We start from the raw sequence: 27,999 nt of genomic DNA, 5'->3' as shown, positions 1-27,999 counted from the left end.
AGAACATTGCAAGGAAGAACTCGACCGAAATGTGTGGGAGCAGAATAGCTTTATTCTTGATAAGTGAAGAGATCAGAATTAAGATGTCAAAGCTACTTAACACTCTGAAGCACTTGTTTGAGCAAAAGGTCATCAGGGCTGCACAGTAAGAACTCCTCTGTAGACGACAGAGAATCATATCTTTTGCCTCTCATTTGTGTTTTCACTTTGGAGACTTGAGCTTGCACTGTGATGGTTGATGCTGATTGTCAGCACGACACGATTCAAAATCAGGCAGAGATAAATCTGAGCATATGGGTGAGAAACTTCCTAGGTTAAGCAAGGTGGGAAGGTTCACCAGTAGTCTCCTATTAGTTTTTCAATGAGAGTGTGTAAATTTTAGATATTATTTTAAAATAAAATAAAATAAAGTGGACTTTCCCTGTCTCCAACATCAGTAAAGAACCAGTGAGTGCCGCAAAAGGTGGGCTTAGTTGGTGCCGCGGCCACACTCATAATCTGCACCCCCAAACGTGAGAAACTTGAGATGGCTGGGCGAGCAGCCTGAGCAGCACCAAGCCATGCCAGGGGAGAGCCTTGTTCCAGTCCTTTCTGCATGTACAAACTCCAAGCTTCTTCCATCTCTTTGTGCTAGTCTTGAACTTAACAATCTTTTGAACAAGTCTCACATAGCTTATACTGATATTTATTTTAATATCAACTTAAATGCTGAACGGTTTAGGAAATTCAGTGGGAAACACATTACATACTGTAATAAATACATATTATGTGATCATGTGTAATTATAAAATTTTAAAGGAAGACAAGGATCGCACGTTTGATCCGTTGTGGTACATGGGTGTAGCATGGAGTAATCAATATGCTGGCCAATGCTTTACTTTTAAGCTGTAAATTATGCAATGTTCTTTGATCATATTGAAAATGTAAGACCTGGGGTCTCACAATATATGCCGCCTTCCCCCACTCCCACTGCTCCCAGATCCCACCCCAAGACCTGCTTCTAATGGCATGTCTTTCTTCTTTACAATCCATGAGTCCTGGATTAGTGCTGTTCGACCCTGTGTAGGTGTATTGGAGCAAGGGTAACCTATCAGAGGCCACAGCCATGAGGAAAATGGATTTCCCCTTTTCTGGTAGCTGTCAGCTGCTCATAGCTCCTCAGTTAGGGCTTGGGGCCTCCCCAGCTCCTCCCCTAGGATGCTAGGATGTTGCCTGGCTTGATTTTACGCAAGTCTTGTGCCTTCAGCCACAGCTTCTGTGAGTTGATTAGTGCAGCTATCCTGTCCTGTTGAATCTGGGAGTCACTGATCCCAGACATCCTCTTCGACCTCTGGCTTTTGCCATCTTCCCACGTGCTCCTCCACGTTCTGTGAGATTTGGGAGCAATGGGTATAATACAGAACCATTCATGGACTAGTGCTCCACAGACACTTACTCTCTTCATTTGGACCAGATGTGTGACTCTGCAGTAACTGCTGTCCACTGTGAAAAGAGGCTTCTCTGTTGAGGACAGAGACCTGGCCTGATCCATGGGCATAGATGTAAGTATTTAGGAGACAGTTTGATATTCTGTCGATTTACAAAGTCCTAGTCCTAGGTTCTCCTCTAGGGACTATGGGCTCCCTGGCCACACTTTTTAATGTAAAGGGTCCTTCTGGATCCTTGTATGGAGACACTTTAAAAAAGCACATGGGGAAATGCCATTGCTGCCACTGGCCTCCTGTTCTGTGTAGTAACAGCAGCTCTAGAATTTTGGAGGAGCAATGCCTACTTAGCTAGATTCTCATCTCCTTTTCAACAGCGTCTAAGAGTATCATCACAGCGATGGGATACAGGAGTAAGAGGTAACTGGGCTGTTGCCTCTCCTTAAACAGAAGTTTCCAGTTGGTTGTTACTGCCTTTAAAAAAATCTCTGCTTCTGATATTCTGATATTGTAGGAGAAAACTTTACCTCTCCCTGACCCTGGGGAGCCCCCATACATGATCATGTCCCTTCACTGCAGTGCCTGGCTCATGATTGCCAGGCTCCACAGGGAGCTCACTGAAAAGTCTGAGTCCTCTTCAGCCCCCAGCATGGAGATGCAGTCAGTATTCCTGGCTGGGCACAGGATATTGTAAATGTTTACAAAAGAGACGAAGTAATTGAAAACAGCCTAGGGACAGCATCAGACTTCCTGTGTTGAGTAGCGCTCCCTGCAAGATGTTACAAAGATCATAGAAAGTGACAACATTGTTGAAAGCAATTGGAAATAAACATGTTTTCATGATCCACCTCCCCCCATAGAAAGCCCAAATATCTAACCGGAAATGACAGATCCTGTGATGGCCAGCTAGCGTGTTGACCTGTTACATAGTTACCAATGGTATTTGCACTGAGACGGTGTGCAGTAACTCCAGTGAATTCTGCGGGCATCTGTGGGGAATGTAGCTCTGGAAGACAGGCCGTTCACACGGTCCATTAAACTAGGGGTTCTTGATCTGTGGGTCATGATCCCTTTGCATGTTAAACCACCCTTTTCACAGGGGTTGCCCAAGACTATCAGAAAACAGATATTTTCATTACAATTCATAACAGTAGCAAAATTACAGTTGTGAAGTAGAAAGAAAATAGTTTTATGTTGAGGGGTCACCACAACATGAGGAACTGTATTAAAGGGTCGCAGCATTAGGAAGTGGAGAAATGTTGCTTAAACCAAGTTGTCTTAGTTGTAACTGCAAAGAAAATGTCACATTTATGATGGGGACCTCGTATGTGGATTAGCTGTGACAGGACGGTAGCATTTTGGAGCATTTCTGGGTACCACAGTGTGTCCAAGCTGCATGAGACCCCTCCGGGAGCCCAGGTCCAGCAGGCGTTTTCTGGGTTGTTCTGTTTCCCTCTAGGTGGTTGCTGGGCCCTGCAGACCTTCTCCATCAGTCGCTATTCATATCGTGGATGTATAGACACAGGGAAGCCACCTCACTCTCCTGGGCCGGGTGGAAAAAGAAACAAGACTCTTGCATGAGATTGTCACCAGGAGCTGCGGTCACTCCCCATGATGGAAATACATTTACATTTTTTCCTTCTCCCGTGTGCCTTTTATATAAACAACAAAACACACTAAATCATTTTTTCAAGCAAACTTACAAAATCTGAAAACACAGCCAACCTTTAACAGTGGGTAGCATGAATTATTAGGGGCTACAAAGAAGGTTTTAACTATTGAAACATGTTGGCAACCTGAAAAATGAGTTTTCCCTCCTTCCAAACCGTTAAAAATAGCTTTTATAAACTCCTAACTCCCTGTGATGGTGAGCTCAGCATTAATCACCTTTATGACATCTTATATTTAGGCCACGGATAAATCCACGGCCCTAATCAACCACTTTCCTGAGGAAATTGGCCAAATCCCACCTGGAGGGGGGGATGAGTCACAACAGCCTTGCCATTCAGACAAATCTCTTTTCAAGTACCCTTAAAGCTTTCTTTCATACTCAGTGAAGACAGCCGCACAGGAAACAATAATAGTTTAATCTCTTGAAAAATTTCCTTCCTGCGCTGCAGCCCTCAGACAGGTAGTGGGAGCAAGCCAAGGAAAATGAAGAGAGCCCGTGCCAAGCACTGGCAGCCGCTTGGATTCTCCTTCGCAGCCTCACACAGGAGCCTCCACACTCTCGCAGAGATGCGCTGCCCGCAGCCACAGTGGCACTCTGCTGCCTGCCCTGCCTTGGCTCTGACTGGGCCTGGGCAATGACAGGAAGCCCATCCATCGCTGACTCACTACATGGCCGGCGGGGTGTCTTGAAGCCTCCCTCCATTCTTCTGGAGCATTCTGGGACTTCCTTCTATTGGGAAGACAAGGGTTCTCAGGGAAGCGCAGTCAGCCGGGGTCTCCACTGCAAACCCTGTCTGGGCTTGACTGTAGGACCTGGCTGCCTCACTGCTGAGCAATGCTTCCCAAGGCTACCAGAAGTGCGATAAGGCTCCAGGGAACCTGCACAGTTTTGAGATCTGTGGGGTAGACAGGGTCCATATTCAGTAAGTCAACTGGCTTTGCATAGGCCAGCCAGCTCAGAACGCCAGGCTATAGTGACATTCAGCAAGCCACGGGAGATTTTGTTAGGCCTGTTCAGCATAATGGCTCTTAGGGACTGGCTCGCAGTTCTCATGGAGGGCTCAAGCTGTATGTGATTTGATTGAAAAGAGCTGTTTCCAACCAGCAAGAGCCCTAGAAAAAGTACACTGACTGTTGGTCCCTCCTCATGCCTGTGTGTGTGTGTGTGTGTGCGCGCGTGTGTATGTGTGCAAGTATCGTGCACATGGAGACTGGAAGTCAGCGCTTGGTGCTTGCCACCCTCTTCCTTCCCACCTTTTTCTTCTTCTCTTTTGAGACAGTCTGTAACAACCTCTCCGGAGCGGCTGGCCAGGAAGCTCCTGTGTCTGCTGGTCCCGAGCCGGGGTTGTGGGTGTGCATCGCACTTGAGTGGCAAGGCTGTGATCGCTGTCCATGCTCCCCAGGGAGCACCTCTGTCTAAACAGGGCCCACAGTCTCCCTGCTCTCGGTCGCTCTCTTTGTACGAGGTCTTGTTTCTGGTTTTCCTTCTGGCTTGGCCGCCTCAGGAGCCACTGGCAGTGGCCAGGCAAAAAGGATTGCGTTTCTATCTCAGGTCTATTTCCCCCACTCAGATTTGTGACTTGAATTTGAAACAAAACAAAACAAAAAAACCAAAAACCAACAACCCTGATTATAGAGAACAGAACTTTGTCTAATCTCTCAAATAAATAGAGGAGGAAAAGGGGTTCATTAGCCGAACTGCTTTGGCACGAAAGTACATGAACAAATCTAGTTATCATAAAAATAGCCTCTCCACGCCACCCACCGTGTCTAGGAATTCTTTGGATCCATTCTGGTGTTTTCAGGCCAAGTGAGAAGCACATGTGATAGACCCTGTTTTCACCTCATTTCCCCATTGTCACTGATGGCAAAATCTGCCCCGTTCTCTCCTGGGTAAAGTGCCACAGGCCACTGTCGCCACAGGCCACTGTCACCACAGTCTACGGACTCAGTGGTCTACAGACACGCAGTCGCCAAAGAGAGCCAGGCGTGAGGATTGCAATGGCCAAGAGACACATGAGGCCATCCCTGTGCGGCTTACCACAGCCGCTGATTTTGATGCCACACTGCCAGCATTATGCTGGTGTTCAAGGACATTAGTGCCACTCACGTGACATGCGGGTCTCCCAGGTGTGCAAACGCATGTTTTCCAACAACAGACAAACACACACACAAGGTAATATTCTTATGCCATATTAATGGGAAATTATCAACATACCTTTTTATTATAGACAAAAGTGTTTTTCTGATTAGTGGCCTAGAGTGAATTTCGTTCTTATAACTTCTTATAGTGTCTAAGCTCTACTGAATGCATTAGGTGATATAAACATCTCTGAGAATGACTACCAGCAATTTGGTGCTTTTAGGATGCTGGGTTCCTTGTGGTCATTTCTGTCGTGCCTGTGTTAGTGTTAGGGATTAGAAGCAACAGAATGCACACGTGTTAAGAGAGCTTCGTTGGGCAGGCTTCCATGACGTAGTCTGTGCAGTTCTAGGAGGCTGCCCTCAGCAGCGAGGGTGCCCACCCATGGGGCTGCTCTCCTCAGCAGTGAGGGTGCCCACCCGTGGGGCTGGATTTCTCATCAGCGAGGGTGCCCACATCAGGCTGCCCTAAGCACTCTCAGGCTGGAAGGTTCTAGAGTAGCTGTTGGGCTTCCGTGTAACTTGGAAGCTGAAGAATCTGGGTAGTGACCCCAGGGAAGGGTGGCCACTGCAGTCACAACAGGGTAGGCAACTGCAAGCCAGAAGTGACCTTGCCAGGGAGACGAGCCACAAGCCGGAAGTGACCTTGCCAGGGAGACGAGCCACAAGCTGAAAGTGACCTTGCCAAGGGGACAAGCCCGCAGAAGGCCTCGTGTTTCAGGACCCGCCACTGGAAGGGGCTGTTCATATTTACAGCACGTCTTCCCAAATCAGCTGACCTGACCTAGAAAATCCCTCACAGCTGTGTTTGCAGCTGGTTCCAGACATTGTCAAGCCGACAGATGAACTACCACGGTACCTTTGCTCCCTGAATTCTTTGTAATTGTTATAGTGCCTTTTAAAATTAATTAATTAATTAATTGTTATTATTATTATTTTTAGAAAGTAGGTCTTCTGGCTGGCTGCAACACTTAGTTTCTTTCTGTATTAAGTGTCTAGATTCCTAGCAACCCCTCCCTTCCAGGGTACCGGGCTTCAACAGAGCACGGCTCTGGATAGCATTTCCCATGATCTCTGTTCAGAGAGAGGGTAGGAACGCAGAGGTGTGTGGACACTCCCCACGCGGTCTACAACCATCTGCAGATGGGAGACCCTTTGTCTGCCTGTTGTGTGGCTCTGACTCGGTGAGGACTGAGTCTTCTACACTTCTCCCTGCCCTTTGGTCTAGCCACATACTTCATGACACCAGCAGTGAGCCTCCCCCGCTTTTACTCAGATGTCTGTCTTTGTTCCCAAACACCACTGAGGGCCCACCCCCTGTCGATCTTACATCCTTAGCTACCACATTTACACCTGACAAGGGAACCGTCATCTTATGCTTTCTGACTCCCAGGGCCACGAATCCCTTCTGGTTGGCCACTGTGTGGCATCGAATCTCGTCTTAGTGCTGACTTTTTACAAGGATGGAACGGAAGCATGCCAGTAGTGTCTAGGCCCTGAGCTGCCAAGCTGGCTTACTTTAATCAGAGTAGAATTCCCATTGTGATCATGACTACACCGATTTTGATCCTCTTATTTAACTATAGACACTAAACCCACTGTTATTTGTCTAGCACACCTGGGCCATGGGGCTGGAGATGACCCTTTCTGATCATTTTCTCTACCTCTGTCAGACCATGTGGACCTGATGCCTCTAGGTGAATGGCACAGACACCATGCCTGTGGTTTGCTGTGTGGTCCTGTTTAGACCGTTGCCTGCTTGATTCCTATGTGGAATCTGTTTAAAGGAGGAAGTGCTTAAAAAGAGAGAGAAGGAATTGTGGAAAAGAGAGCAGAGCAAGAGAGAAATATTTGACTATATTCTTAAAAAAATTTGATGCTATTTATTTGCAGTGAGCACTTTCTCTGGGGAGACAAGTTGTATTTTTAACTTGAAAAGGAAGGGATCTGTGTTTAAAGAGAGAGTTTGTCTACTGCAAGAAGAATGACAACCCCTAGTGGACTTGCTTCTGCGAGTGGGTTCTGGGGGCAGGAAAAGATGCCAAGAGATGAACAGGTCTGGGATAAGCTGCATTAACCTGCGGATTTCTAAAGATCCTGCACCAACAGCCACTTCCAACAGTGGTGTCCTCCAATAGTGAAAAATGGCTGAGAGGAATTTCCTCAGAGATGGACTGAGAAGCCAAGTAAAATCTGAAATAAAAGGCTGTTTTCTGGCTGGCAGGCTGCACGGTGCCTGCCTTTCCGCCCACTCTCTTCCTGGGTGCCTGTAGCCATGGTCAGGTCAGACCTGGTGTGCCCAGCCGAGCTTCAGGAAGGCTCTGTGACTGGTGGGTAAACAGGGTGTGGTGGGAACCACAAGCAGACCCAGAGGGCCGAGCCGCACCTTAGTGTGCAGACGCGGCTCGGCTTACCGGACGCCCGGCCCAGGTCAGGGCCCGGCGGTGTGTCAGAGCTTGGCTGTGTCTCAGGCCAAAGCTGGAGTGACTCAGGGAGTTTGTGCTCATTGCAGCTGCCATCCCATCATAGGCCGCTGGGTTAGCTGTGGGAGTGGGGGGCTGGCTTAGCTGTGGGAGTGGGGGCTGGCTTAGGAGAGCCAGTGACCGATTGCCCCCGAGAACAGGAGCCATGCTAATCTAATTTGTGCTGATGTGGATTGGCACGGGGCAGGGTGGGGGAGTGCGTGGCCACCCTGGACAGGTGCACATGGTTACCATTCTCGTTCCTCTCCCCCCACCTGATCCAAGCTTCTGTGCATGCGTTCATCAGGTCAGTCAGTTTGTTATCAGTCACAAGAGACATTGTGTTTTCCTCTATCTCATCCTCCATCAGCTAGGTGTACTCTAAAGAGAGCTCCAGGGGACCAGAGGATGGTGGAGCAACCAGGAGGGACCAAACATACCCTGGGATTCAGGTCTGTTGCAGGAGGAGTGATACTGATCAAAACAGCCACTGACCTCACAGTGACCATCATAGCCCCATTATCGTTACTATTATGCATGGGGTGGAGGGTACAGTGACTACAGCATTTAGAATCTGCCTGGGACTCAGGGAAGTGCTGGTTCTGTCTAATGTCTCTAGCAACACACTGCAGCTGCCAGGACAGCCATGCAGCGAGAACTTCTTAGTGATTTTGTTCTTTGCTAGTTTCACATCTGTATACAACACTTTCTGATTACTCTCCCCTTCCACTGTCTGTTAACTCCTTCTCAGCCATATGAGAGTCTCTCCCTGTCCCTACCTCCCCCTTCCCAGATCCATGCTGGTTTTTACTTATGACTGCTAGTCTAACCAGAGCTGTCTGTGTGAGGGCTGGGCTGGGACTATGCAGGAGAGCCTGGTGGGGTCACCAGTGGGTACACAGCTGAAGCAATGATTGATTCCTCGAATCTGTCTATCAGCAACCAGGCAAGGCTCCTGAGCCCTTCTTTCCATTCCTGTGGAAACCTACTTCAGACATCCGAGGCTGCCCTGTGTGTGACTGTAATGGTTGCCAATAGACTAGAAAGTCTCATTTCACCGTCCGGCTTCCTGTCTGCTTCTGGGCCTGACATTCTTTCTGCCTTCCTTTCCACGGGGTTTCTCAAGCATTAGAGGGAATGGCACCGCACTGATGTGCAACATAGGGCCATTCAGTCAGCATCTCTGCCAATCTGCTCTTGCTCTAGGGCTTTCTTAGCGAAGGAGAGGCCCACTGAGAAGTGGCTGCACGTTCCAAGACACGATACTCTGGGTCTCCTGCCTTGAAACAAGGGAAATGGGTTCTGTTTTTTTCTTTTTGCCCTAGGGTCTCGCTCTGTGGTCCACGCTGGCCTAACTCTGGATTCAAGTTATCCTCCTGCCTCACTTTCCAGGTAGCTGGGACTGCAGGTGTGTATCACTGCACCCAGAAAGCTTCTTGATTAGGGCCTGGGGGAAGTCCCAGCTAGACCCACAGAACCAGTCTGTGACCCTGCGCCATCGACGGTGAGCAAGGAAGTGGGGCATTTCCTATTGTTCCGGGAGCCGGATGCCATTATTCACAGTGGATTTAGAGGCCAGAGATCGTCTCAAGTTGTGAAGAAATTCTCAAAGATCTAATCTTTCCAACTCATTTGGGAGGAGTGTTGACAATGAAAAAAACAAATGACAGAAGGGCACAGCCATGGAGTTCAGCAGCGGCCATAGGGCAGCTTTGACAGCTTTGTAGGGTTCATCTTACTAAACTGAGGTGTGAGAGTCTGAATAAAATCTATTTGGTAGTGACATTCAGGCTTGGGAAATGGAACAGTTAGAACCATCTTAACAAACACTTACAGATAAGTGTTCAGATCCTGGGAGGGGACCGGGGGAAGCAGGGTGCGATTCCTAGGGGTGATGGCCTACACGTTTAGACTGCTAGGGCACGGATCCAGCAGCTGACGTGTGTAGGAGTGAGCAGGCACTGCATGTTTCTGTTAATTCTGTGACAGGAAAGTAGTGTGTGGGTGTGAGAGGGAAGCAAGAGGGAGGCACAATCTTTCAAACCTAACATGGCTTCATCAAATCCCATGATGAAGAGGAAGTGACACCCACACCCACACCCACACACATACACACACAATGAGGTGTCATCTGGAGAAGAGAGTTAATGGTGAATGGAGAGATGGGTGGTCGAAGGAGTGTCCACATGTATTCTTTTCCTCTCCCTCCCTCTCTCTGTCTCTGTCTCTGTCTCTCTCTCTCTCGTGTGTTTGTGTGTGTGTGGTGGGTAGTTCCTGGCTAGTTCCTTTATGACCTTTCAGGGTTTCTGGAATCCATTCTCAGTAATTTAATAAATGAGTAGAAATATGATAAGCAACACTCTCTCTCTCTCTCTCTCTCTCTCTCTCCCCCTATGTGGAACCAGCTGTTTGCTTTCCTCTTCTGAATGAATGGAATCCGAGTGGTCACACACCCTGGCAAGGAACACATTTCTGAGAATTTGAACAAAGAGAAACAGCAGGAAAATGAGCTGGTGTGTGAACCTTGATCAAGGCGAAGACTGATGGAATAAGAGTTCTGGAAGCACGTGTCCCAGGGAGATGGAATGGAACCCAGGTCTGTGAATCTGGCTAATGGGTGTGGGTGGGGAGGAGGCTTCGCTGGGGAGCAGAAGGTAAGGGGGAGTCTCCAGTCCCCCTAAAGTGCCCAGAATTCAAGTCCTTTAGCCCCAGAACTTAACCCTGTTGGGCTAGCGTGGCTGAGTGCTTATCTTCTAGTTCATGAACTCATTTTCTCAGAGACACACAGCCTCTGCTGGTTAACCCTTTGCTGTCTACAGACACAGCCTGTCCTGGTTAACCCTTTTCTGTTTTCAGGTATATACGGCTCTCAAGACTGGCCGTTTGGGTATTTGCCAATGTGGTGCCTCTGCTGAAGGGCTCACAGGATTGTGAGTTGAGCAAACACCCCTCTTGTCAGCTCCAACCTCTCGTGGCATCTACAATTTTCTCAGATTATTTCATAAATCACCTTGACATGAAATTGGTACATGGAATGCAGGTCTACATTTTCCTTAATGCACAATATAAATGAGGCTAAAGAGAAGACTTTAAGTGGTCCTAGAAGCCACTGAGGCATAGCCACCATTTGACCAGTAATGTTTAATCCTCTCTGAAACCTTGCAGGCCCTCCATGCACATCTAGGCAGACACCGAGCTAACGACAAACAAAACTGAGGAGTCAGTGCCTGACAGCATCCGTCCATTTCTAGATCTCAGTCAGTGACTCCTTGGGAGACAGGTGCTGCAGGCCTTTATCTGTCCATCAGTTTGTTTTTGGTGACTCATATTGGCTCATAAGGTAGCAAAACTGCCTTAGTTTCATAGAATGCCATCTAGTGTTGAGGTAACTATGCCAGCTGCTCTGACCTTTGCCATTAGGACTTCAGAACAAATCGTACACATATCAGTAAATGTGAGTTAAATTATGAATTATTTATGTGGTCGGTCACAGTGATAACTGATGGATGCACACATTATTACAAAATTGACATTTTAGGTAGGAATTGATTGCATAGACTATTTTTATATTTTACAGCTTAAAACACATACAAAACAGCTGCGTTTTCCCCCTCATCAACAGCCGTCATGCATCGTTGTATCATTATATTACATGTATCATGAGTCATGTCTACACTAAAAGGCCTTACAAGCTAATGTGTAAGCTTACAGTGAGGTCAATGTAAGTCACTTTCATACTCTGTGCATTTTATCCTTTGAGGGCATCTGGCCTACGGGTTCCTATAGACTCCACTGAATTTCTCCCAAAACTTTGTATTGAAGTCGTAACTCCCAGTGTAACTATGTCTGCAGATGGGGCTACTGGGAGCTTACTGGGCTCAATGCAGTGCAGAGTGTGGGGCCCTAGTGAGATGTGGTTGGTGTTTGCATGGGAAGACCAAGGAAAGTCTCTTCATGAGTATATCCTGAAGGAAGGACCCACAAGGGCACAGCAAGAAACTGACCCTTTACATGCCAGGAGGAACCCTGCTGGAATGTGATCTTGGATTAAGACCAGCAGAGCTGTAAGAAAACAAATGTCTGTGGTTTAAGACCATGCGACCAGAGCTGACAGAAAGCTGCCTCAGCCAGCTTTCAGGATCCATGGCACCCTGATGAGGAACAGCAAAGGCAAGGTGGCTGACCGGCTGGAATGAGCTTCCTGTCAGAGCACAGAGCAAAGGCTGGCAGTGGGTTTGCTGTTCATAAGCAGTCTGGCCGTGTTGGTTACTTTCCTGTGGCTGTGACGAAACACCCGATAAAGCTGCTTCAGGCAGGAAACATTTATCCTGGCTCGGGGTCTGAGGTGTAGTCTGTGACGGTGGGGAAGGCATGGAACACTGTGTACCCCCTGATCACAGTGCACTGCGGGCAGGAGGCAGAGGGAATGGAGGCTGCTCCTCAGCTCACTTTCTCCGTGTTGCACAGACCGGGACCCCAGCCCTCATTCAGGGTGGAACTTCCCTGTTCTCACAACCTTTCTGGAAACACACTTTAGGAATAGTCAGAGATGGGATCCATGGTGATTCTAAGTCCTGTTGACAGTGAAGATTACTCATCATAACAGCACCAGTGTTGATACAAATGCAGCCAAAGCGAGACCTTGGTCAGCCTCACATGCTACCTCAGGAATGCGATCTGCTGTTTGCTTTACCCTCAGAGCTCTGAGCTCTGTTGTATTTCCTACCAGAAAACAGCATCAGCTGCAGTGTGCGCATTCAGGCAGAGAGCAGGAAATACTGGACGGCTGGGAATAGACTCTGGGTTGTCCCAGATTCATTGTCCAGCCCTGTCCTCAGCACAGGTTATAGTGTAGGCAGTAGAAAGATAAGGAAGATTCTTAAACAATCACAGGGACACTGGGAAAAGGCATTATTCACTGGATTTAGAGGAGAGAACATGCCATCTGATGCTATTCCAGTGTGGCCTTGAAGAGGAAGTAATAAGGACAGTGAGAGAGCATAGATGACTCCATGCGACCCTTCAGCGGGATCTGCTATGACTCAAATGATGTGAAGGACCTAAGATGGTTGTCACATTTACCTGGTTCCCTTGCAGGGAAGATGGAAAGAATTTGGCTTCAAGTAGTCATCTCTCTCTCTCTCTCTCTCTGTGTGTGTGTGTGTGTGTGTGTGTGTGTGTGTGTCTGTGGTCCACTCAAGATCACGGCAACCTGAATTACTTTTTTCCTCAAGATTAGTCAGTGATGTGGTCTGGAGAGATAGATAAGTATCACTCAAGCCTGGGGACTTTAGTTCAGATCCCCCAAGCTTATGCAGGTGCCAGGGGTGGTGGTGTGGGCAGCCCCCCTGTACTTCCTGCACCCAGGAAGAAGAGACGGGGTCCTCGGAGCAAGCTGCTTAGCTAGACTAACAGGGCTCTTTGGTTAATGGAGAGCCCTGCCTCAAAGAATAGGTGAAGAGAGGTCAAGGGAGACCCCCAACACCAACAGTGGCCTCCACACATGTGCTCCCATGTGTCTATACACCTGCACATATATGTGAGCACACACACACACAAATGAACATGTGTACACACACAGACCAGGCTATACAGACTGTCAGCAATAATACTCTGGGTAAGAAAGAGTTTGGGTGGAAGGTGCAGACGGTCCCAGAATACCAGGGATGCGCCAGCTGAAAGCGGTGTGCTGGGAGTAGGCGTTAAAAGTTGTGCTTGCAAAGCTTTTTATTTTTAAGTGCACAATGAATTCCGTTTAACAAGATGGCATATATGTCATGAAGCACAGCGCCCCAGTCGGCTTTAGTTGTAGAACTGACCCAGGCAATGGTTGCCCGAGAGGGAAATCTCAGTGAGGGACTGCCCAGCTCAGATTGCCATGGAGGCATGTCTGTGTGTGTGTGTGTGTGTGTGTGTGTGTGTGTGTGTGGTTGTCTTATTAGTTGGCATAACAGTTGTGTAAGTGGTGTAAGGCCCCTATCTCTGGACCTTCAAGTGTGTTTTCAGTGCTGTCTTTAGCTGAGCCTGTCACCTTCTGACAGGCTCCTGAGGTAGCGCAGTTTGATGTAGGTCCTTGGAGAGCTGCGGTCTCTCCCTGCATGTGTGTTCACATGTGCATGACAGTGTGTGTCCAGGCATACATGAATGTGTGAGTATGTGTGCATGTGAGGTTTGTGAGTGTGGTGGCCAGAGGTCAGCCTTGGGTATGGCTTCTCCGGCCCGGTCACTCTTCAGTAAGGGTCTCTCCCTGGCCTGGAGTTCGCTAATCCAGCTAGGCTGGCTGGTGAGGCCCAGGATCTGTCTCTTCTTCTCCAGCACTCGGAGCACACACCTGCCTTTTTATGTGGGTGCCAGGGACTGAACTCGGGTCCCCAGCGAGTACCCACTGGGCCAGCCCCCCACCAAGCAACTGTGCTCACCTCTTTCCACTGCGGCTGGAGTTGTGGCATGTTAGTGGTCACAAGGAGGCAAGGATTGGTGAACCCTCCTCCGAGGACACCGAGTCACAAACAGTGTTCTTCTCCCATCGTCCCGTGCGAGGCGAAGGCTATTAATTACACTGAGTGACAAAGACTCTCCGTGTTGTATGACTGACACAGGATGAATCTTTGTTACTGATTGCAAATAATAGGACTGGGGTTCTGTAGGCTCTGTAGAGTCAGGTGGGAGACGGGCCCACAGCCATGCAGTGGGCATGAGGCATCTCTGCCTCTGCCCAAGGGGCCGCAGGAGACAGAGCAGGCATTACTGTGCCACGTTCCTTCCCTAAAAACAGCCTCTGTCCTACTTTGCCTGCTCAGTCTTGGCACGGGGACAACCTGTCTCTTTACATTAGTTTAGTTCTGTAGAGAAACAGTCATTTAGAAGGAAATAGTTGGAAAATCCGGGCAAGGATCCATTTTTAAAGTCGCAACTGAATGATTGCTTTCTTATTGTGTGATGCCGGGCTGCAAAAATCATCCGTTTCTGTGCACATGTTTCTCTTTTCCTTTCTGAGCTTCGTGTTTTCTTTTTGCTTAAAGCACACACGTGCCAGAAGGAAAACAGTTTCAAAGGTTTTCAAGGTCCTAAAAATAGGACCTATTGCCAAATACACAGCCCCCCGATATGTAAATGGCCAAAAGGGGGTGCAATGAAAAACATATGTTCCTCACATTTCCCTTAGAAAAACAAGAGGTAGAGGCTTGGCCCCGTGGCCCTGGCAGTCTTGAAGCTGTGGTTTCCATCTAAGCCTCATCCCAAGTCTGCAGCCCTCATTCTCTGCATACTTCATGTCTATCTTTTAATCAAGGCTGTAAAAAGCTACCAGGAATAGTTTTATTCTCCAAATGGGAATGAGCCATTTCATCACATCAGTCTGGGATTTGACATGAACCTTTCAAATAATTATCGAGGCTCAAAGGGGATCAAACACCCACATTGCCCAGGGCCTACGTGGCTGCCTTGCAGGCCTGGGGCAAAGGAGTGGGCTGAGGAGGGAGTCCAGGGTAGATGAAGTAAGAAGCTATTTATTGATTGCCTTCTGTGGCAATGAGGAGTCACCTCGCCTTCTTCCCGGAAAGAGAACACAGAGCATACGTACACTGATTACGTCCAAGACACTCAGTGGTAGTGAGGTTCCTCCCGTGGCTGCCCCAGGGTGGAACGTGCCGTTTGGCCTTACAGCTTAGAAAAGGCATCCTTTGTGAAAACCCCACGAGAGGGCTCGTCTCTCAAACACCTCCCTTGATTTTCTGAAGAAACGCTTTCTTGACAAACAGGGATCAGGCGCTTCTACTTGTATTGTTCATCATCTTGCCAGAGGTCCACAAACCTGGTGCGTGAGGGTGTCTGTCCAAGGAGCTCCGGTGGGCTGAGGTCCCGGTGCCCTGGAGACCTCTTCTCCTTCAAGCAGGCTGTGGAGCAGGGCTGGTCCCCAGTGAGCGGGCATCTAGTCTTTCAGCTGTGGCGTTATCTCGCTTTCCCAGCTCTGGTTAAATTTTGTCTTCCCTATCTTAGCGTTTCCGTGATAGGACGTGGAAAAAGAAACTTGGGGAATGTTTTGCCTTTGCTGTTAAAAGTCGTGACCTTTGCTCACATTTGCCAGAGAAAGTGCTTATAGCACCAATTAACATGAATTATTAACTCCCAGATTAATAATTGATGAGAAAGCTGAAGGCCCTGGGCACTGCCACATCACACTATTGAGAGAGGAACGAAGGAAACAATTTAGATACAATTAGAAGAGTCCAGGCAGGGCGAGGGAGAAGTAATGACATTTTGGCTTTTTAAAGGATTGCTTCCTTCTCCTGTACTGCCACATGGCTGGAGAGTCAAAAGTCACGAATAATTCATAGACTAACTCATGTGGATGTTGGCTTTAAATTTTTCATTTAACAAAGATTTCTGCACCTCTTTCTTTGTATTAACTTCTATTTGAAACGGTTGCTCATATGGATTCTTTTCCATCATAGCCATTCTATTTGTGTGTGTGTGCGCGTGTGTACCAACGGCCAGCGTCAGGTATTCCTCAGGAGCCATGAAGCTTGTTTTTATAAAGGGTCAGTCATAGGCCTGGAGCTCACGAAGTAAGTAGCAAACCTCAGAGATCCAGTGCTCTGCCTCCCCAGGACAGTGACACAGGCACATGGCACCACAGCCTGGTTTTGACATGGGTTCTGGGCACAGAATACAGTTCCTCAGGCCCACACGGCAAGTACTTTACTGACGGAGCCATCTGAAGCTAGTCTGCAAAGGTCTTTTACTGAATCCTAACAACTTTGCTGTGTAAGACCTGGGGTCTCACAGCTCAGGAGTTCAATCGCGCCCTTCCCAGAAACTCCCCCAGACCAAGACTCGTTGCAAAAGCAAGAGGTTTATTTACCATTGTACAATGGGGTCACCCCTGCTGGTCAGCAAAGAGTGGCCCTGGGAGACAAAGGCCTTTAGGTTTTTAAAAGACAAAGTGTGGGAATTTTGAAGTTCTAGTTTTGGCAATTTAGGATTGGATGAGGAAGCTGTAAAGTGAGGTAATTGGTTAGTCTTAGGTGCTCAAGGTTGGCCAGTCCTGCCAAATGTGGATGCAGCTGCAATTTAAGGTGGGGGTGGTTAGCTCATCCTTGAAGATTAGGGGCTGCGGACTTTTGGCTGCAGGTCAAAAGCTACTCAGAAGAAGTCTGGGTTCATTGCTAAGAAACACTATCTCAAAGACAGGAGTTTTTCTTTTTTGCTGAAGGTCATTGCTTGCTTGCCCTTTTTTTTTCTATCTGTCCTCGTAGATAGGGTCACATTTTTCCATTTTCTGGAAAGGTACTAAGAGGCTTTAGCTAACCTGAACCTAAAACTCAAAACTATAGGCTTTAGAAGACATATAGGTTACAAAGTTAGTCTAACCCTTTCAGCTGGATGTACCCAAGGGCAGGCACTGAGAGGCTAGCATCGGCACTTCCTCACGGTTCTGGAGGCCAGAAGTGGGTGTGCTTACTTGTGGTCTGTGAGGGAGCGATCAGCTATGGGCCTCGGTAGTGGTGCTCGTCTCATAATCTCTCTCAGGCTCTCTTAGTATTTTTTAAGAACTTTTAGAAAACATTTTATAGCTACGTGGGAATTTCAGACAACGTGTTTTGATCATATTCACTTCCATGACCAGCTCCTCCCGGATCTACCCTTTCTTTCCTCCAGTTTCCGGTCAGAGCCAGCTCCACAGCAGCACTGGACTAGCAAGGCTGTGGCGGAGTGTGACAGACCAGGGACACCCTAACCTGGGGGGACAGATGCTGAGCGGTTCCCCATCAAAGGCCTTACTCATGGGACCCGGAAACACCGACGGCCCATGGTGTCAGACAGCACTGCAGCATTCCAAAGTCAGCTCTGCAGGGAGCTGGATGCCTTCCCGAAACACAGAAACCCCTATCAAACATGCGTGTGCTTGAACACGCGTGCGCGTACACACACACACACACACACACACACACACACACACACACACACACGCTTGCACTTCCCTCAAGGTCAGGGTCGCAGCAGCAGGGGCACCTCTTGAGGGCTGGGAGGAGGAACGTGTTCCAGGCCTCTCCCTTGGATTATGGCGCGGCTGTCAGTCTCACACAGGGTTGGCTCAGTGCGCAGTCCTTGGGGACATCCAGCAAAGCCCAAGCTGGGGCCTCTGACCATCTCCCGACCGGTGTGCCCTGCCTGTGTGGTGAAGGCTGACTGAAAAGGCGAGCCTCACGGGTCCCTTTCTGTCTGTGGTGGAGGCCAAGGGTCAAGGTTACCACCTTTGTGAGTGGTTCCTTTGACACCAAGGCCGAGAGGGACCGGTGAAATGCAGCAGTCCAGCCCAGGGACGAAGGTCACCGAGGAGCCATTTATTACAGTGCGGACTTTCTGAGAAGAGGAATTAAACTCACCTAATCTCATTTTCCCTGATGGCCAGGAATGATCACAGGTCCCCAGCTTCTGGAAAGTGTGATGCCTCCGCGCGTTTCTGCAGAGACAAACAAAGTTAAGGGAGAGGTTATTAATGGTGTTGTGCCTGGAGTCCATGACTCAGTGACTCTGGCTGTGTCCCTCACTCTAAGTGGATCCCCCAGCCCTCCCCGAGGAGGGTTTTGCTCCATGAGTCTGCCTCAGCAGCCCTGGCAGGCACAGGTAGTAAAGCCAGGATTTCCTCCCTTTCGGGCCTGAAGTGTTGTAGAAACCTGTAGTCAATGGAAGCCAAAAAAGTTTACAAGATGCACTCTTGGGCCGCTACATAACTTACTGGTGGAATGCTTGCCTGGTGTGAGTGAGGCCCTGGGTTTGATTCTTAGCATCAAGAGAAGAAGATGAAGAAAATCATTCTTAGGTGTTTACAAGTGATGTGTTATTCCGTAGAAGAAAGGTTGTGCCTTCCTTTCTGGCAGCTTCTGTTGACAGCTGATGGGAGCTGGCCTATGGGCTGGACTGCCGCATTTCACCATTCCCTCCCGGCCTTGGTGTCAAAGGAACCACTCACAGAGGTGGTAACCTTGACACTGGGCCTCCACCACAGACAGAAAGGGACCTGAGAGGCTCAACTTCTCAGTCAGCCTTCACCACACAGGCAGGGCATACCCGTCGGCCTGCAGGTAACCCTGCTGTGTTTCACCCTGACCTGTTTTTAGGGAAAGTCATTCTCTGTAACAATCTCAGAGGAGTTTGTTTCCATTCATAAAGGTTCCTGGGCATCTCCTGTCGGCTCCTTCCCTGTGGGGGTGAAGATTGCTGCTTAAGAAAAAACTCAGGAGTGAGAGCTCAAGGCTGGACACACCTTCACAAGAGGTATTCTGGGTGATTACAGTAGATAATTGTGGGGTCCCTGGGTTGGGCCAGAGAGGATGAGGTCACAGGGGGCATGAAGCCATTCGCTGAGCTCACAGCTTGGGCTATTCAGTGTGACTGATGATACAAAGATCCCCAGAACCCGGTCCCTGAGGGTGTTATCAGCGTCTTACATTCACATGTTTAGAGTGTTCAACCACAGAGCCTCAGGAGTGATGTGCCATTTGGGAAGGGCTGGGAGGTGAGAGAAGCTTAAATTCCCTGCTACTGTGTACACGGACACAGGGCTCCATGCAAGAGTCAGTGTGGGCTACGGGGACATTAGATGGCTGTTAGTGATGAGGTTGAGTGGCGACCTCCCTGGCTGCTCCAGGGAAGGCTCACCATGGGAGGAGGGGATTCTGGGACTCTGCTGTGTCTGGGAAAGCTGTTCCATCCTTGCCCCCAGGTTTGCTCAGTGGCTACAGGGTCTTGGGGCATCACTGCTCCCCGTGTGTCTCATTCTACTCTCATCTAGAGCAGGAGACAATGGCTGCACTGTTGGGGTGATCATCATCAGACTTTGGGGTGGTTTACAGGTGACTTTAAGAAAATTATTGTTTTGGTGTTTTAGAAGGAAGGAGACAGGAAGGAACAAGGAAAAAGTCAGAAACACTTAAACATTATCTGTGCCCTGCTGAGAGTTCTGAATTAGCTCAGCGAAAGTCTACTGTGACACCAAAATTATTTTGGTGAATTTTGGGCACTCTGGAAAAAACATTGTAGTATTTTCTTTTAATGACATTTATTTTTGATTCTCTGTATGTGGATGTCCTGTCTGCATGTATGTCTGTGCACCACATGCCTGCCTGCTGCTGGTGGAGGCCAAAGAAGGCCTCACATGTCCTGGAGCTTGACTTACAGATGGTTTCGAGACACCGAATAGGGATGTTGGGAACCGAACTTGGGTCCTCAGGAAGAGCAGCCAGTGTTCTTAACTGCCGCATCATCTCTCCAGTCATACATTGGTAGTAGTTCTTAAAATCTGTTTCTAAAACCATGGAGGCCACAGGCACATTGACCACACAATGGCCAACCCTGACTTCTGTCGTACAAGCCAGATTCTCAGGTAAACTTAAGTCTTGCTGTTAGCTGCAGTCCTCCTTACGCTGTCAGGATTTGCTTTAAAACTGCAGAAATGTGCAATATGCTTTAACCGCGGGGTCCAAAACCACAAACCCATCACAGCGGCTGGCAGGGCAGATGCTCCGGGAGAGGATGTCTTTGAAAGACTAAGACAAACTTTAAATTAATCAACCAATGTTCTGGGGGGAAATGGTCACTAATTTCAAATTTTTCATCTCTGGAAAATCAATTATTATTATGTTTATTGATGTCGTATTTGTCACTATTTTCAGCCATTTCCCCTGATGACATGGGTTAAAATAGGAACACTGTTATAAAAGAGGTTAGGCATGTTCCATTTTGTCCCTAGACTTTCTATCTTGCAGCTACCTGGGCTTTGGGAGACAGATTAAGTGCTGTGAGGGCAAAGGCTGGGCTTGCATTTCTTTGTTCTCTCTGGTGATTGCTTTGGCCTCCATAAGATTTTGAATATTTAGCTAAGTCCCTGTTAATGCCTGTTATTCCCTGGGCAGGATTTTGGAGGCATGTATGTAAAGCAAATACACTCTTGAAGCAAGTTGGGGCTTGGAATTTTCTTTCCTCACCCCCAAAAGATCCTCAGAATGTTGCTTCACTCTAGGTAAAGCTCTCCAGGATCAGAGAGGGCCTTCCTGCTGCTGAGTGTAATCGCTGGAGTGGCCCTGACTCAGGGCGCCAGTCAAAGCTGTGGGTGCACATTGTTCGACCCCTAATTCCACACTTGCTGATTTGGGGTTCCCACGACAGTGATCCAGACGTACTTGGCAATGATAGCACCACACAGGTCATTTTCCCATTTGGTTGCCTGCATATGTAATATCTGAAAATAAACAAACTACAGTATTCTGTATAGCCTACACACATCATTGCTACATTACTGTAAAGTCATGGTCATTCTCCCCTGTGTTCATTAACTGGGGAAACTGTATTTAAAGGACAAATGTAAAATTACATGTATAAATATGTAGCATGCGTTAAGCAAGGCATTCTGGGAAAGTGCAAAGCTGAATTTATTATAGACTGCATTCTGTAAGTATGCCATGTAGCAAGTACATTGTATTGTGAAATATCTAATATATCACAAATAAATGATTTCTAAACAAAATAAATGTATTTATAACCCCCTGCTTGATTGAGGTATTTATAAAGTCTTACCTACTTACTGTCATGCATTTAAATAGCAGAGCATCTTCTCAAACAATGACAAATTTAAAAAAAATCCCCCTTTCATCCCTCAGTTTTACTCCACAGGTAGACACAGGTGTCTGATGAGTTGTTCTGATTTTTTCTTTTGTATGGGCAGCATGAAAACAGGGAACACGTGTTGGCTGCTCTAACACGACTGTGATAAAATTCCTGGGAAGGTTTATTTCGATCATGTTTCAGAATATTGTATCCTATGACCATGGACATGATGTCATGATGGCGGGAACAGTGGCAGAGAAGATTTTTATCCCATGATACACAGAAAAAGACAACTAGAAAGGGACTGGGGCCATGTTTAACGCTCTGAGACCCACCGCGGAGCTCTACTCCCTCTGGCCTCCCGAAGCTCCTCCTTCCTGAAGTTTCTAGAGCCTCACATAGTAGCACCACCAAGTGGGGGCAAACACTGAACACATGAGGTGAGAGGCCATATGTATATGTGTATATGTGTATATGTATATGTGTATACATGTAAACACATACTTTAATGCATATAGTGGACATCCTCTTGTCTCGTTACCTTGCTCTTTTTAATGATTTTAAATGATTCCTATTATCTCATATCATGAATGCTTTAGGATTTATTGGCCATTCATTTGTAGGAGGCATCTTACTTTTCTGTCGTTTGTTGGATGCTCGTTCTGATATTATCCTTTAATCTGATTCTGGAAGGGCAGAATTTGTGTCAGCAGGCGTGGTCCCTTGTAAGTTAAGTTCTGTGATTGGCCAGTGAAGCTCTCAGTGAAGAGGTGTCACGGCAGGGCTGACTCAGACTCTGCTTCTAGGAGGAAGCAGACTGCAGGGAGCCTCACTACCATCTAGAAGAGAGAGGCTGCAGGCTTGAACTAGGACTGTCGTAGTGTGTCAGCTTTTCAGAGTACGAAGACACAGGTTGATTTTGGAGATGGTGGCTGGGTGCCCTGGCTCTGAAGAAGCCCACCATAGTTTTCGTGTAAGGTCCAGTGAACCTTTCCACAATGTGGTTCTCAAGACCCTGCCCCCAACAACCTATGAAACCCCCAGGAAGCCCCACCTCTTAAAGGCGCCTCCCATTTCTACTAGTGTCCAGCAGTGGACCGAGGCTTTGGTATTATTATATGTGTACCTTTGACAGGTAATTACAATCCAAAACTGCAGCAGTGAGGGAGCCAGGAAAGAAGAGATTCCATAATTATATTCCATTGTCCATTAAGTGGGGCTGACCTGGTAGTAAAGAAAATGCTAATTCCTATTTACAATTAAAGCTGTGGTCAGCTCTTACATTTCAGGGGTGGCACAACCTGGCCGGGCACAGGACAGAGCCACAAAGTGCTCATCACTGGCTGGTGAATACTGACTTCATTTTAGGGATGGGTGGTGTGTCAGGAGTAGAGGAGGGGCTTGGGGAGCAGATTTCTGTCTCTCAGAGGCAGCCGTTATTTATCTTGAGATCTCAAGTCTCTGTGTGGCAGTCAGCTGACAGATGCTCTCAGTCGGGACAGAGTTGTCCCAGTGCCCTGCATAGTCTTTGCCATGGTTCACTCAGCCCCAGAGAATAAAAAACTGAGTGCTTTTAGGAAATAGAATGGAAACAATCAATATAGAAATGCAGGAGGCACAGGAGTAATGGATGAAAGTGTCTGTCAGTGGTGAGGTCACAGGCCAGGGCCAGCCTTCTACAAGTCTCCTTGGGAAATGTACAGGTCTTTGACTAGGGTTTGGGTTGAAGAAGATAGACCAAGGAGCATGAAGGAGAGGTAAAAAGAACACAGGGATTGGGATTCCTTCTTTTTTCAACTTTCTGTCCTATTCTATATTGCAGGTAGAACCTCAGCCCTCTCTCTTCCTTCTCACAATCAGTAAAGAACCCCAGCTTTCCACTGAGCTTTAGACCTGTAAGGATTCTACGTGAAGCTACAATGTTCCTCCGTGGATGAAGGTATTTCCCTGCGGCTGTGTGTGAATTGGGCCTTGGGTCTATCATTCTTAAACTGGTAACAACACTGACAAGCTGGAATCACCAAATGCCTAGCAACTGGTAGATTGTTCAGCTGAATACATCCACTAACCCAATAGAATGCTTCCCATTTTCTTTATAGAAAATAAAAAGACGTAAATATGGCTAATCATGGAAGCCAAGGCAGGAATATCATGTGTTCAAGTTCAGCCCAGACTACATAACACACTGTGGGCCAGCCTGCAGAGCTCAGTGAGCTCATGTCACAAAATAAAAATAACACAGTGATGGGGTCCAGTTGTAGAGTGCTTGCTTACGTAGCGAAAGCAAGGCCCTGGGACTGAGCTTCAGCATCAAAACAAAAGCAAGAAGGAAATTACTAATCGTGTGTTCTGATGTACCCAGGGACGCCAACCATGCTCTGTAGCTGGACACATTCACAGTGGGAAGCCACACTGCCCTTTTCTGTGAGCTGCAAAACAACCACAAATCTGGCACATGCAGCTCTGTTCTGAGGGTGTGCAGGGTTCAGGGACAAGCTGTGAGACTGCTCCAGGTGTGTGTGACAAATGACAGGGTAAGAGAAGTTGTCCGCTGGTCTGACAAGAGTTCTGACCTTGGTGTTATATGCACACAGGAGGCGGGTGAACTCACTCTAATTAACTGGAAATTTTATATATGTCCAAGATCCCAGAACCTTGGTTTGTGGCTCATCTTTTCTAAAGCAGAACACAGAGAAGCCTTGTTGGATCATCTTGTTAGTACATCTTGAAGCCATCTCAGCATTTGCCAGCTGATTAGAAGGACCTTTTTTGTTTTTTTTTTTTTTTTTGTTTGTTTGTTTTGAGAGAGGGTTTGTCTGTTGTAGCCTTGGCTGTCCTGGACTCTCTCTATAGACTAGGCTGGGCTCGAACCCACAGAGACATTCTTGTCTTTGCCTCCCCCAGTGGTGCCCTGCTTAGAAAGACAATTTAAAGGTTGATCAAACCCACAAGTTTCTTTATATGGTACTCAGTCTTAACTTCTCTACTTAAGCTCAAAACCATGTGTGTCTGAGTTATTTTGGTACCATGAGATTCACTGAGAGCAATAAATTGTATGTTTGATTTCTGAGCTGTTAGAATGGGAGCTATTTAATAACTGACTGTTGCTTTTCTGGCAGGATTTCACTTTGTAGCTCAGGCTGGCCTTGGAGGTGCAATCCTGCCTCTGCCCTCAGGGTGCTGGTATTACCTGGAGGATCACTCAGGACAGTAACTTTGCTTTTCGGGGGCTAGGGTAGCATGGAGGAGCTCCCAGACAGCCGTGGTGACCTCACAGCAGCTGTGGTTGCTGGCACAAGGCAGCTACAGTCATCAGAGTGAAAAATCCCAGCCTAACGGGGAGGCTCCTGATGTCCCACCCGTAGCTGAGGGGCTAATGAAAACCCCTAGTTACGGCTTGCTCTGAGGGAAATGTCTCAGCAGAAGATCCACACATGGGTACATGGGCAAAACTAATAGGACTTAGTGAAAGGCATCAAGTTGGGAGGGAGATGGGGATGATGTGGGGAAGACAGGATGCGTTGGAAGCAGAGGGTGGTGAATAAGTGTGACCAAGATACACTGCATCCATGCATGAAAAAATCCCCCCCCTCCCCTTGGGGTCTTTTTATTCTTTTCACTAAATGACTGTCTGGAAGGGTCAGGTCGGTTTCCTGAGTGTGTGTGCTGGCAAGGTCGTGTCAGCCCGTCTTTCCTTGCTTTCCCAAACAGCCTTGTTCCTGCGGGAGAGGACGGTGGGAGTTCTGCCTGTCAGGGGTCCGGAGTGAGGGAGCACAAGTGCCCCTGTCACGATAGATCCAGCTCCTCTAAGTGTATTATTCTGGGGACAGTGACACTATGTGAAGATTGACAGTCCTCTGATTCCATTTGTTCCGTAGCTGCGCATTGGTGAGCAGCCAGCTTGGCAGTAAGTTGGCAATGTTTAATAAGATTGTCCTCCATGATTGAAACAAATGACTCTTCCTTTGTCATCAGAAATGGAACCTCCACGCATTTGTTTTGGTAATACAAGATCTGACATCATTAATAATCCAGGCCTGCAACTTGTGCTTGTTGAATACAATAGATGAATGAAAAATTTAATTTTTTAGTAGATCATAAGAGATGTGCCAATACATCACAGCGAATCTAGGCTGACTGCCTTAGAGGTGGGAGATATCCCACTGTGTCTGCTTTTGGTCAGGCTGGCTCACGGGCGCATGCTGACTTCATCCTTGGGAGAACCACGGTACTGTGGCACTCAGTGACTGCTCTTAGCTGCTCTCTTCTCTCCAGTATCCCCAGCCATCAAGCGCATCAGCCCCTAAAGATGAATTGTAAATGTCCACCTTTGCGTTCTTCTGCCTGACCACACATGAGGAACGTTCTCTCTTGTTTGATTGTCCACAGCTTTCTCTTCCCAGGACTGTAGTAAGGCCGACTGAGGGGTGTACCTCCAACATCTCTCTCAAGCCCAGTGCTTAAGTGTTGGGCCTGTAGCAGTTTGATCTTCACTGGCTTCAGTCTGTGTGGTGCCTGTAAGAACTTCATCTGTCCTTTACCCTGAACAGAAAAATCACCTTCACAAGGCCAGAGACCAATGCTGAACTCTGCCCTTTGGTCCCTCAGTCACTGTAGGTGGAGTTTATAGATATATCTGAGGCTCCTGTAACTTTTAACCTAGTAGGATAATTGTGCGCGTGAACAGGATGCCATGTGGCAACACCGTCCTTGCGCACGGGCGCCACGGTAGTGCTCGGGGAGTCACCATTTGCTCTTGCTGAGAACCTTTGACCTTGTCTGCTCTGGTTGCTTCAGGTGTGCATTTTTCTTTTTCAGGCCTGTAATGACCTTCTTGCTCATGGTGCCACCCTGGACACCTTCAGCGAAGAACACGCCACGCCTCAAGGCCCCACAGCTCCTTTCCTCCACCCTTCAGACTGCATAGTCTGAAGAGCTCTGGTTATGCCCACGTTTTTTTTCCTCAATTGTAAAGTTTCATTCTCTTTACGTGCTCATCTCTGCTTGGGGTGTTTAATTGCTCTTTCTTTGATCACCTTGTTTTCAGTGTTTCTTTTCCCTGGCTACATCAGCTATGTTTGAGAGGAGATACTATACGTGTGCTCACCAGGCTGTCTCAACAGACCTGGCGAGTGAGCTTTCATAGTCTCCATTATACACAGGGAGAGGAAGCCTCATGAGCCCATTGTACCGTGGGCTTCAGCTGACCTGGACTTTCCGGAATGTCTTCTTTTTTGAGGGACATGTAGTGTCCACTGTGCCTGGAGAGCAGGTTTCCCAGTGTCAGGAACACGTGCACACGAACAGTCATGACGTCATGAAGCAGAAGGGGGAAAATGCCATCACCTGCTTATTACCCTTGGCTGAAATTCATTTTTCTGTTAGAAAATGTTTTTTCCCTGAAATTTATACTGTGGAATTCCACCATCTCTACACCTGCCATCCGCAGCAGGGTCTAATGATGCATTCTGTTTTCTCTCTTCCAGGAGAACTTCTGGAGGTTGCAAACAGAGGGAAGAAAAGATGTGAGGCTCAGACCCATCTCAGGAGGCTGTATCAGAATTGACATCACCTCCCTCCCCCCAGTGTCACTCCTGTCCTGTAGGACCAGCCATCACCCCCCCACACTGAGTGTTGCTCCTGTCCTGTGGGACCAGCAGTTATCCTGGAGACAGGGGATTCTGATGATGGGCCTATGCTTTGGGCGACTATGTGACTGAGCAACTCTTGGCAAGTATAGAAGGTCTGTCTCTGTGGGGGCCAAACACCTGGCTGTGGACCAAGGGAGATAAGCCTTGCCTCAAGGGAGGGTTTGGGAAGCAAGAATATTAGACAAACACTTTAAAAACAGGGTCCCTGGCATAGAGTGTTATTGGTCATGCCCAGTAGAACTAAGTGCTGAAGGACGAAGGCATGGGACTTTGTAATTCAGGAGGAGCACATGGGCATCACCTGCAAGGTGAGGAAGAACGGATGTCGGGGACCTTAGTGGTATAGTCTGCTCTTTGTCTAAGATGTTCCTGACTGACATAAATGAGAAGGTCATTACAAACCGGAAACAGGACAGGACAGGGGTGGGGAGTGACGAAATAGTTCCGAGCTCATCTGAGGACTTCCAAGATAAAGGAGCCGGGTGATAAAGGGGGTGGAGAGGACAAGCCTGGGATAATGTGTCACTGTGAGGACTGTGCTCTAGTTTAGTTCAGCCATCTCTATCAGTCTAGCCAAGGTGAGGACACTATGGTGAGCAGGAGAGACATTGCTGAATGGGTATGTGTCGTGTTGTTGCCCAGTGACAACAAACAAAAAGGCTTTAGAAAGAGGATAATCCTCATGTGCCCAGGTCTACAGGGACATAGTATCAGCCATCTCAGCCCCAAGCAGGGGTGGAAGGCAATGAGCTCTATGAGGGAGGAATCCCAGGTAAAGACTTCAGTGAGGAGAAACATGAGTCAGAGAAGCCATTCATAGTTTGCCAGGCAAGATGTCCCAACTGATATAATAATTATATGAGTATTTATATTATATTATGTGTATATCAATACTATCATATCATGTATTAGCTTAGTATATATAATTACAGTATTATATTGTGAGAGTAACCAAGTGGTTTCTGATTGGAGCTGAGGCCTGCTCAAGAAAAGTGATCTCACACCTGGTACTGCAACCTTGGCCAAGGCCTGGGGAAGGTT

The 27,999-nt window shown here is 47.8% G+C and overlaps 2 long non-coding RNA genes across 3 annotated transcripts in view; one reads left to right on the top strand and one right to left on the bottom strand.

The window, feature by feature from the left end:
• Positions 1-2,589: 2,589 nt before the first annotated feature.
• LOC132648609 (uncharacterized) lies at positions 2,590-15,756 on the bottom strand. Of its 2 annotated transcripts, none has more exons than XR_009587048.1 (2): positions 14,119-15,756; positions 2,590-2,967 (listed from the first exon to the last, which is right to left on the bottom strand). It is a non-coding gene; the product is annotated as an uncharacterized LOC132648609 (long non-coding RNA). The 2 variants fall into 2 exon arrangements; XR_009587049.1 differs by lacking the exon at positions 2,590-2,967 and adding an exon at positions 11,155-12,273.
• LOC132648608 (uncharacterized) overlaps positions 10,136-27,999 on the top strand; it is a 30,819-nt gene continuing 12,955 nt past the window's right edge. The window contains exons 1-4 of the long non-coding RNA XR_009587047.1: positions 10,136-10,295; positions 18,875-18,979; positions 23,130-23,246; positions 26,794-27,050. This is a non-coding gene — a long non-coding RNA (uncharacterized LOC132648608). The remainder of the gene's footprint in view (positions 10,296-18,874; positions 18,980-23,129; positions 23,247-26,793; positions 27,051-27,999) is intronic.

This window comes from Meriones unguiculatus, chromosome 17 (genome assembly GCF_030254825.1).
Source record: "Meriones unguiculatus strain TT.TT164.6M chromosome 17, Bangor_MerUng_6.1, whole genome shotgun sequence".
NCBI lineage: Eukaryota > Metazoa > Chordata > Mammalia > Rodentia > Muridae > Meriones > Meriones unguiculatus.
Note: the sequence above shows the minus strand (reverse complement) of the source record. Positions and strands in the feature narration are given on the sequence as shown.